The sequence below is a fragment of the Arachis ipaensis genome, chromosome B4, assembly GCF_059453495.1.
Source record: "Arachis ipaensis isolate K30076 ecotype BB chromosome B4, ASM5945349v1, whole genome shotgun sequence".
Lineage (NCBI taxonomy): Eukaryota > Viridiplantae > Streptophyta > Magnoliopsida > Fabales > Fabaceae > Arachis > Arachis ipaensis.
In genome coordinates, this window is record NC_142439.1 from 66,610,456 (window position 1) to 66,621,749 (window position 11,294).

Consider the following 11,294-nt stretch of genomic DNA (forward strand, 5'->3'; position numbering starts at 1 on the left):
TTTTCTTCAATTGTTGTGATGTTGAATAGGTTTAGCCTCTACACTTTTTGGCTTGATAGCAAGGTCTTCAACATAATAATTTTATCTTATTGCATCTCATGAGTAAATTTAACCCATTTCAAACATTTAGATTTCCTGATTCGAACACCCAAATCATAATTCAAATCTAAAAGTTATCCTATCTTTTATTCAGGAATTATATAAATGAGGTTCTATGTGGACACGGGAGAAATTATAGGTGAAGTTCATTTATTATAGGATATTTCAAAATATTAATCCAACTGCTATAACATATGTAAAGATTTTTTCTGTTAATTTTGTTATGTGTAAGTATTTTGCATTGATTATTTTATTTTCTCGATCTTCTTTCTAGCAAAATTTCGTCTGCACTAAGCTCTATTATTAAGCTCTAAGTTTCTTGATCTTTGTTTGGCGACCTTTTGTGTCGAATATAGTTGGTGCCTCTTTCTTCTTAGCACTTCTAGCAGGTACTGTGTATGGCAATAACACTACAAGGGAACAAATCATGGGAGTCATTCCTTTAATTTCTTCTTGCTTAGTTGCTGATTGCTTTAAGATCACTTTTCTCATACTTGTTGTAGCTTTGTGTGCTGTTCTTCTTTGTTGGTACCATCTTCGTAGAAGAATATATTCGGTGAAGGAAGGTTCTTTATTTTTTAGTTGGTTTGACCTTCTTCCTTTCACTATTGTTGAATCTTGTTGTATGTGATCCTCATAGAGAGGGTGCCTACTACTAACAAGTTTGGGCTATGTTACAAAAGAATAGGTAAATAGAGGTCAAACAGGAGTTGTTTTAGAAACTGTTGGCATGCCCAAATGGCTGATAAGTTGTTCGACCCTATTACTCACTGTCTATAAATAGCTAGGTTAGAGTTAGTTTAGGGAGGTATTTTTCTATTATGAATTCTTTTAGAAGTTGGAGAGAATCTCTCTCTCTTTCTCTCTTTGAGTTGGTAGTTCGAACTGTGTAGAACTTTCTAGAGAGAGCTAATTGGCCATCCCTGCGTATCAATAAAGCTTGATCATTATGCTATTGCTGGTCTATCAATTGGTATCTGAGCTTGAGGATCCCGTCGCTGAATGGTGCAATCGAGATTGAAGAAAATGCAGACACGATTTGACACAATTGAGTCGCGTATTGAGGAGATTTTCCGATCGATGCAGGAGACGTTGCAGCACTTTGATTCTCGAATGGATTCGTTCGAAAATCATGCGCCTAATCGGAACGAGTGTGGTTCACTGGGATCGCACCTGGCCGCAGGCTCGTCGGCCAAAAGCCGCAGTGCGCCAGAGCAATGGCAAAAGTTGGAACTTCTGACCTTCTGCAGAGATGACACGGTGGTTTGGATTGAACGCATGGAGCAATTCTTCTTGCTGCACACAGTGCTAGAGGAGGAATGGCTCACAGTCGCCACCTTCGCAATAGAAGGAAGGGCATTCATGTGGTTCAGGTGGTGGGAGGCGATAGTGCCGGTGCTGAAGCTGAAACAGACGAACTCGGTACGAGACTACGTTGACCAGTTTGTGCTTCACGCGCGGCCCCTCTGCAGAATTGCACCGGAATTGCTGATGGACCTCATTTTGAATGGGATGAAACCAGAAGTAAGGGAAGAATGTAAACTGTTCCCATACCAGTCAGTGGATGAGTTAATGGAACTGGCACAAAAGGTAGAAAACCGCAATGCTGCCTTGCGCTGGGTATCGGGACGCAGTAAACCACTGGCTCCCAACTTCGTTGTTACCAATTCAATTGCCACCAAAGCGGTGCACCCCGCTACAGCGTCCAAGTCTACAACAAGCAACGGTGCAGAGTCGACGATGGATCCTTTCCAATGGCGCGGATTGAGGCATCTCAGCAACGAGAAGTATACAGCGAAGCACGCCGGGGGAATGCTTCCTTTGTGATGAACCGTACACCGCAGATCACAATTGCAAGAATAAGGAGTTCAAGCTTTTAACCATGGAGCCAGACTTTGAAGCGGATTGGTTATAGCATGAGGCAGTTCCGGAAACAGGGGAGCAAGGATAATACTTAAATTCCTGAACTTGAGTGGACATCACAAATCAATTAAATCCTGGCAAGAGATAAATGGCCACCATGTATGCGTTCTCATAGATTACAGAGATTTGGACAACTTCGCAACGCCGAAGATCATCATCGAGTTGGGCCTAAGGATTGACAACACCCCTAAGTTCCAGGTTAGGGTAGCAGACAGTAGCAATAAAGGGGGACAAGGAAGGTGTTTGGGTGTCACTCTCCAATTCAAGGAATTAGCGATCAAAGAAATTACATAAGTATCTCTATCCCTATTTTATTATATAATATTCGAAAACACCATTATCACTTTATATCTGCCTGACTGAGATTTACAAGGTGACCATAGCTTGCTTCATACCAACAATCTCCGTGGGATTCGACCCTTACTCACGTAAGGTATTACTTGGACGACCCAGTGCACTTGCTGGTTAGTTGTATCGAAGTTGTGACAATTATGAATTAAGATCAGAGCACCAAGCTTTGGAGCCATTACCAGGATTTGTTCAAGCCTGGAGATCACAATTTCGTGCACCAATATGGCTCCTCCCACCTTTGGTTATCCCATCCTTGACACACATCTTCATTGTAGCTCCTATCACCTACAACATAGTTGTAATCACACTCATAGCCAAAATGAGAATTCATGGTGAAAAGATAAAATAAAAACAAAAGCTAATAGAAAACAAAAGAAACAAAATTCTACAACTAGCAAATAAAGCAAAAAGCAAGATATTCACACTATTCACATATGTACAATAACCAATAACATAACACCATTGCAACTCCCCGGCAACGGCGCCATTTTGATGATCGGATTTTTGATGGTATAGAATTTCACAAATGAATTCTCGTTGCAAGTATAGTTTCTAAACCAATCACTAATCCTTTCATACAAAAAGTTGTTTGTCACTAGTACAAACCCCTAAAATTTATAAACCGAAGTATTGGACCTCGGGTCATTCTCCCTAGGAATTACAATAAAGTGTCTTGTTATTGGTTATGAGTTATTTTGGGGTTTTGGATAAGAAGCATGAAAAGTAAATGGCAATGAAAATAAACTAACAACTATAAAAGGCTCTTGGTAAGGTGTGAGAACTCGAAGTCCTATCCTAGTTATCCTTCTCAATTGTGATGAGAATTGTTCATTGCTACCACTTAGTTAACCCTTACTAATTAAAGGAAAGTCAAGTGGATGAATTGACTTGAGCCACAAGTCCTAGCCAACTCCCAAGGAAAGACTAGCTTTAGTGCACTCCAAACCAATTAGCAATCTCTCCAATTATCAATCAACAAAGGAATTAGATAACTCAAGTGTCACTAATTACTCTACCTAGGCCAAGAGGAACAAAATCTACACTAAAACTAAAAGAGACATTTCAACAAACACATAAAGTGCACGAGGAGTAAACATTATTAAATGCAAGAATTAAAGGAATCTACAACTACAAAAATAGGAGATCAACAATAGAAAAGCAAGGAAGACACCTTTATTATGAATTACCTCTTACTGAATTGGAAGAATGTAGAAGGAACAATACTAGATCTACAACAAAGTATAAGAACAACATAAAGGAAATTACAACAAAGGAATAGAAGAAGATTGAATGTAGCAACAAAGAATTGAGAGATAGAAGTGGAAGAAAGCAAAGATTAAAACCTAAATCCAAGAACTAATCCTAATCCTAATCCTAATTCTAGAGAGAAGTGAGAGCTTCTCTCTCTAGAAACTACTTCTAAACTAACCCTAATGTGTGTGTAATGAATGGAATCCCCTTTTCTCTTCAATCCTTGGCTTTAAATAGCATCTTTGGCGCCAAAGTTGGTTGCAATTGGGCCCCACAACCCTTCAAAATTCGTTGGTTGCGAATTCATTAAAAAATCATATATCAGCACCGATGCGTACGCGCACAGCACGCGTACGCGTCCATGGGGTGATTCGCAGGTGCGCGCGCGCGTCCATGGGCGAGTTCAACTTCTTTGACTTTTCATGATTTCTCCACTTTGCATGCTTTCCCTCTTCACTCCTTTGATCCATTCCTAGCCCTTTTCAGTCTAAAATCACTAACAAACATATCAAGGCATCTAGTGGAATCAAAGGGAGATTAAAACCATCAAATTAAGGGTTGAAAAGCATGTTTTCACATCTAAGCACAAATAAGGAGACAATCACAAAACCATGCTATTTCAATGGATAAATGAGGGTAAAAGGTATTAAAATCTCTTAGAATCAATACAAGATAAACCCTACAAATGGGGTTTGTCAGTCCACCATAGCCATTGAATTGGTATGCATCATGGGATGGTTGTTGCTCATAGTATATTGTAGGAGTGATGACAAGTCATCTTCGGCTAGTTTCACTAGCATTTTTACTTGTTTTTAGTAGGTTACATGCACTTTCTTGCACAATAAGTAAGTGATTGGATTAGAATTTCATATTTGTCTAGATTAAATTAAACATTGTTGAATTTATGCATTATCATGAGATTTATGAAAGATTTATTTGATTATTATGAAATGATGCAAAACCTTATGATTTTGGTGAGACTTTGATTGCATGTTTGATTGATGGCAGGTGAAAAGAGGAAAAGAAACAGCAGAGAAAGAGGCAAGGTAGAAGAACGTAGCGCTCATTTGGAGAACGCTACGTTCCCCTGCAACACAAGTCTTGGCGCTACGTTCACTTTCAAAGAACACTACGCTCTTCATCGACGCGTACGCGTCGATGAAGACGCTCACACGTGGAACAAGCGATCTCGAAGATCCACGTGTACGCATGCATGACGCGTACGCGTGGGTATGATCAGCGCTCTCAGGCCAAGAACGCTACGTTTTCTTGAACAAGCGCCTGCGACACTTTCAAAATTGGGGATTGAGGATTCGTTACCAGCACGCACGCGTGCATGACGTGTACGCGTGGGTGTAATAATGGTGATGGTTTGCGCAAACGCGTACATGGAGCATCAGCGCAGAAGTGGCATTTTGCAATCCATGCGTACGCATGGGAAGTGCTCTTTGCACAAATGCTACACTCATTAGGAGAGCGCTGTCAGGGATGCATGGGCGTACATGACGCATACGCGTGATGAGTACTCAGAAAAGCAAGGACGTGCACGTGCAGGAGATACGTACATGTCGGTGAACGAGCGCTATATTGCTTTCAAGTGCGCTTCGTTCTCCTGAAGCTGATTCCACCGTACCAACAGGGTAGAAGCAAAAAGGGGGGGAATAAGAAAAGGGAGGAGGAGATGGGGGTCTGCGACGGTACTGCAGTGCTTGCCGGTGGTGAAGGGCAGAGAGAGTGAAAAAGTTAGAGTGAGAGGATGAGGGAGAAGGGACGAGCAAGCAAGAGGAAGAGATAAGGGAGACGAAAATGGGAAGGCGACGGCGGTGGTGGGCCGACGCGGTGGTCTGAGTTATTACTGGGAAGAAGGGGGCGTAGGGGGAACGTTGGAGAAGAAGGAGGGGGCTGGGTGCATCTGTGCGAGTTCTCGTCGCGCCCTAGGGTTATCCCATTTTTGGAATCGATGCAGGCGCGCACAGCGTGCGTCTGCGTGCATTGATGAATTTAGGGATGGACGGGGGAGCGACACGTGCGCTGACGCATGACTGGGAAAATTGGGGAGGACGCGTGCGCGTACTGTACGCGTCCGCATGCTACGAGTTGGGCTGAAGGCTTAGTGCTGGCCCAACGCCAGCATAACTCTCTGGAAATGTATGGGCTGGTGCCAGCAGCTTAGGGACGCGCACGCGAGAAGTGCGTGTCCGCGTGCATGGCCATCTAGTCTAGCAGTGCACAAACGCGATGTGCGCGCTCGCGTGCCTTCCCTTCAATGTGCATGGACGCGCACGCATGCTGTGCGCGTCCACGTGGGACGAGTTGGGCTAAAAGCTTAATGTTCGCACAAGAGAGGCCCAACTCTCTGGAAAAATATATGGGGCTGCATCCGCTCATGGACGCGTGCGCTTGATGGGTTGAAACCGGATTCCAACACCTAAACTCACCAGCAAGTGTACCGGGTCACATCAAGTAGTAATAACTCACTTAGAGTGAGGTCGATCCCACAAGGATTGATGGGTCAAGCAACTTTAGTGGGTGATTAGTTTAGTCAAGCTAACATTGAAGTGAATTGGATGTGAAATTGAAGCAACAGAAATTAGATTGCAGTGAATTTAAAGTTGCAGGAAATAAATGAGCAAAATCTTAAAGAGCAAGAAATATAAATTGACAGAATCTTAAATGACAAGAAATGTAAATTGCATCAAATGTAAAGGGGGGCTGGGTGCTAGAAAGTAAAGAAGGCAGTATATTAAAGCTTAGAGAAATTGTAGGAAATTTAAACTTGCAGGAAGAGTAAATCAGATCATGAACAAAAATATAAAATGCAGAACAATTGTAAAAGAGTTAAATTGCAAGAAATGTAAAATGGAAGCAATGAGAACAGAAGGCAATGGGAACCAAAGATCAAAATCAAGTTCAATGTAAATTGAATTGTAAACTTGCAGCAAAAGGAAATTGTAGAAGAGAAGATTCAGAAACTCAAACTTCATAAACCAAATTGACAATTGCAGAAAAAGTAAAAGTGTTTCAAAGAGAATTCTCTATTGTACCCTACTCCTAATGCTCTAATAGAGCCAGCCTTTAATGCTCTCTATTAGAGCCCACCTCCCATGAAAATGAGAATGATGCCTTTATATAGGCTTTTTACAAAATGAAAATAAAATGAAATTGAAATTAAAAACAAATTATAATTTATATGAAATTCCTCATCTAATTGATCCTTGTGCCTTTGAGTAATGTTAATTGGGCTTTGCTTGCTTTGGATTTGAGGAGGAGTGGATCTGGTTGGCCTTGGTTTAATTGGTTTGGAGCATGGGTCAAGCTTGGTTCAAGTTAGTTTGGTGTGGGACACCTCCCAGGGCAATGCTCGGCTTTCCACAAGAGCGTAGCATTGGTGCTGCTTTGGCCTTCCAATTTAGTGCGTGACAAGCTTTTTGTTGGGCAGCTCTTCAATGTAGCGCTCAGCTCTCCCCAAGAGCGCAGCATCCTTGCTTCCTTGGTGAGGCTCCAGGTTCAAGCCTTGGTGAAAGCATTTGGGGAGCAATTTCTTTGTGAAGCAAAAAGAGGTAGCACCTTGCCTTGAGTGTAAGGCCTCAAGTTCAAATCCTAGTGAAGCCATATTGGCTTATTTTCCTTGCATTTTCTTTGGGAGAGAGCACGACAATGCTCTCCAAGAGAGCGCTGTGCTCTCCAAGTGAGCGCTACTTTACTTTGGAGTGAGGCTCCAGCTTCGAGCCTTAGTGGAAGCATTGGCTGATTTTTTTGCTTTTTTTTTACTCTTAAAGATGTATTTCACTCGTACCTTAATTTCATGCCAAAGATAGATTTCCATATATCGTTGGAAAGCTCTGAATGTCATCTTTTCAACGCAACTAGAAGCACATCAATCGGACATCTGTAGCTCAAGTTATAACCCTTTGAAGGAGGCATGGTCATGCTATGAGCGCCCAGGTTTTAACTTAGCGAAAATTTTGCTTCCAAGCTCATTTTGCATCATGATAGAGCTCTGCTCTTGGCAAGAGCTTAGCTTTGTGTGCTGATTGCCACTCTCCTTTAATTTGGTCATGGGCCACGCTTTTAAAAGCGTGGCCTAAGGCTCCAAAGCGTGCTCCAACTTCAAAGTGTGCCTCAAAGCTCTTTTTTTCTCCTTTTTAGCTTATTTTGTGCTTCTTTGCTTCTTTTTCTCTTTATTTCCTACAAGATTTATAATATTAAAAGATCAAGGAAATATACCATTTAAGCACAAAAGAATGCAATATTTAAGCACAAATCATCAATTTCTTATATGAAAAAGCATAGAAAAACATGACATGGTGACATGTCATCACAACACCAAACTTAAACCTTGCTTATCCCCAAGCAAGAAAAGAATCATGCAATAAATATTGACAATCCAAGGTGAGAAGAATAGCAAGTTAATGTTCATGGCAAGCTAGTTTTCTATGCATGCTACAATCACAAAAGAAATATAAATGATTGATGCTTCTATCTAGCTCAATTTATGAAATCTTTTCCTTATAATTCTTCCTTGAAACAAACTTTTGATTTTCTTATTAGCTTCTCCTTTTGGGTACTTTGCCCCATGAGTTGATAACAAAACTACGACTCTAAATGCTTTGTTTTCAAGTATTACCACTTGATACACAAGCACTACAAGCATTTAATTAGAGGACTTCATTAAGCTCATTTGTTTCTTTTCTTAACTCTCTAATCATTGATGCTCAGAGCCTTGAGCTTTGAGGGAGTACTTTTGCGCTTGAGCCTAGCCTTGACTTCTAAGTGTTTTGTTTTCAAGCATTTTACTTGATACATAAACACCACAAGTACTTAACAATGAAATTGTCATTGGTACTCAGAGCCTTCAGCTTTCTCATTCTTTCCCTTTTTCTTTCTTGCCTTATTTGCATTTACTTCCTTTAAGGTTTTCATGATTTCAAAAGATTTCACAAAATGTCCTAAATAAAAAATTCAATTAAATAAAATCCAATACAATTGAGCAATAATTAATCATACTAGCTTTCCAATACTTGTATGCACATGCTAAGTTCTTCTTTAATTCCTTGTTTGTTTATGATCATGATACTTTATTGCTTTTGAACTTACAAAACTCAAGTTGGTAGTCATAATGCCACAACAACATGTTATAAATCAAGATTCAAGCTATGCTTTATTCATACACACATGTAAACAGATAAGATAAAGACAATCATGCAATTTAAGTGCTGAAAACAAATGAGAAAAAAAGGAACTCTACAACCTTGTAGTTCATCTTCATTATTGTTGTCCTTTTTCCTCCATTCTTCCTCTTTCCCTTGCCAAACTCAGAATGCTTGCTCATCCTCAAGCAACAATTCGAACAATGGCTATGTGACTAAGATGGATCATGAATGTCTTACACAATGAAATATTAGTAGCACATGTGTTTTAAGCAAGCAAAGTTAAAGATAATAATCAAGGCATAAGAGACAGAGATATTGTGATTGCATAGATAAGAAGGTGTGCACAATACATTGCATAAAAGATAAGTGGCACACCAAACTTAGTGTGACACTTTCACTTGAAATTGATGCAAGTATCTAGTAAGGATTGGAACCAAATTTTGTTGCATAGTAACACCAAACTTAGAATGCAATCCTATGTCCATTTTATTTGAAACAAGACTAAATGAAACTGTTGTATGTTAAATACAATCACCAAGCAAAGAATCTGTCATGAAAGGATCTCTTGGTAATGTATTAACAAAAACAGTTAATAAGCAATAAATGAAAGCATTTAAAAATAGAAAAATGACTGAAGCAAGTAGAATGAAAAAGTATCAAATTAAAAGAGAAAAATAAAACTGCAGAGGCATTATGATTATGCAGACAAGTAGTGTTGCTTGAATGAATTGCATAGAAAATAAGTGGCACACCAAACTTAGAATCTTGGTGTGTCACTTTCATTTTTGATTTGATGCAATCAGCCAAAAAGATTGAAAACAATTGTTGCAAGGCAACACCAAACTTAGAATGTAACCATATGCCAATTTATTGAATTTAAACAAAGCAAAGAACGAAAACAAAGCAGAGAAGAGAAATTATACCTACGGTTGACATGTTGTTCACTTTCTTCCTCTTCTTCCAGTTTGTTAAGAGGAATGACCTCAAGGGGGGAGAAGATTCTGCTAGTGTCCCTTGTCTTGGCCTTTCCTCAGCAAGCTTCCTTTTATAAATAGCTTGATTGAGCTTGCTTGCTGGATTAGGGACAGAATTGGTGCTCTTGCTAGTTGCCTTCACTTTCTTGAATCCAAGTCTTGGTGGTTGTGTGATTGTTGGAGTGTTCTCTTCATCAAGAGCTTTTTGAATTGATGGTTCAGTGGGCTCTTCCTTCCTGTAATTTTCTGCTTCAATTGAGTGTGAATTTCCTTGATTAGCTTTCTCTTCTTCTTTTACATGATCTTCCATTAAGTCTTTTGGGAGTGAAGTTTCAGGTTCCTCTATCACCTCAATTAGCTTCTGTGAATATGAAGCCACAGGTTCAAACACCTCCACAACCTTCTTTTCCATTGAAATTTCACTTGACACAGAGGCTTCCTCATCTTGCTTTTCCTCTTTCTTCTTTGCACTCAACAATTGAGCTAACAGCACTTCCATATTTTTGAGGGAGTTCTTTTGTTCTTTCCAAACTTTCATTGTCTTCTTCTCATATCTTTTGAGCATGGACTCAAGCTTTGAGAGCCTTGAGTGGTTAATGGAAGTTTGTGTGGGTGGTGAATTTTGAAAGGGGCTTTCTGTTGAAGCATGGTCAAGTGATGATATCTTTGGATGAATATCACATGGAGCATTAGAATTCCCTTTCCAGCCACCATTAGAATCATGACTTGAATCATTTTGTGGTGGAGGGAAATATCCCATATGGTTTTCTTGCTCATCTTGTGTCTCTGAAGCAAATCTCCAAGGATTGGAGTACTTAGAATTTGTATTTTCTTGGTGATATTCCCAGCCACTATTAGAGATTGATGATGGTGGGTAATATCCCATAAAATTTTGTTTGACCATAAGATGAGTTGAACTTCATTTGTATTTTGTAAAATGCAACATCAATGAAAATTGAAATTCATGTCACAGAGAAAGAATTTCTTAGTGAGGCAATAGCTCAAACATCTTGCTATCAACTTAAAACAGAAAACAAAAACAAAAAACTGCTTGATCTAGACTTCTCACCAACTTAATCATTGTTGATCTAAATCAATCCCCGGCAACGGCGCCAAAAACTTGATGGGTTGAAACCGGATTCCAACACCTAAACTCACCGGCAAGTGTACCGGGTCGCATCAAGTAGTAATAACTCACTTAGAGTGAGGTCGATCCCACAGGAATTGATGGATCAAGCAACTTTAGTGGGTGATTAGTTTAGTCAAGCTAACATTAAAGTGAATTGGATGTGAAATTGAAGCAACAGAAATTAGATTGCAGTGAATTTAAAGTTACAGGAAATAAATGAGCAAAATCTTAAAGAGCAAGAAATGTAAATTGACAGAATCTTAAATGACAAGAAATGTAAATTGCATCAAATGTAAAGGGGGCTGGGTGCTAGAAAGTAAAGAAGGCAGTAGATTAAAGCTTAGAGCAATTGCAGGAAATTTAAACTTGCAGGAAGAGTAAATCAGATCATGAACAAAAATATAAAATGCAGAA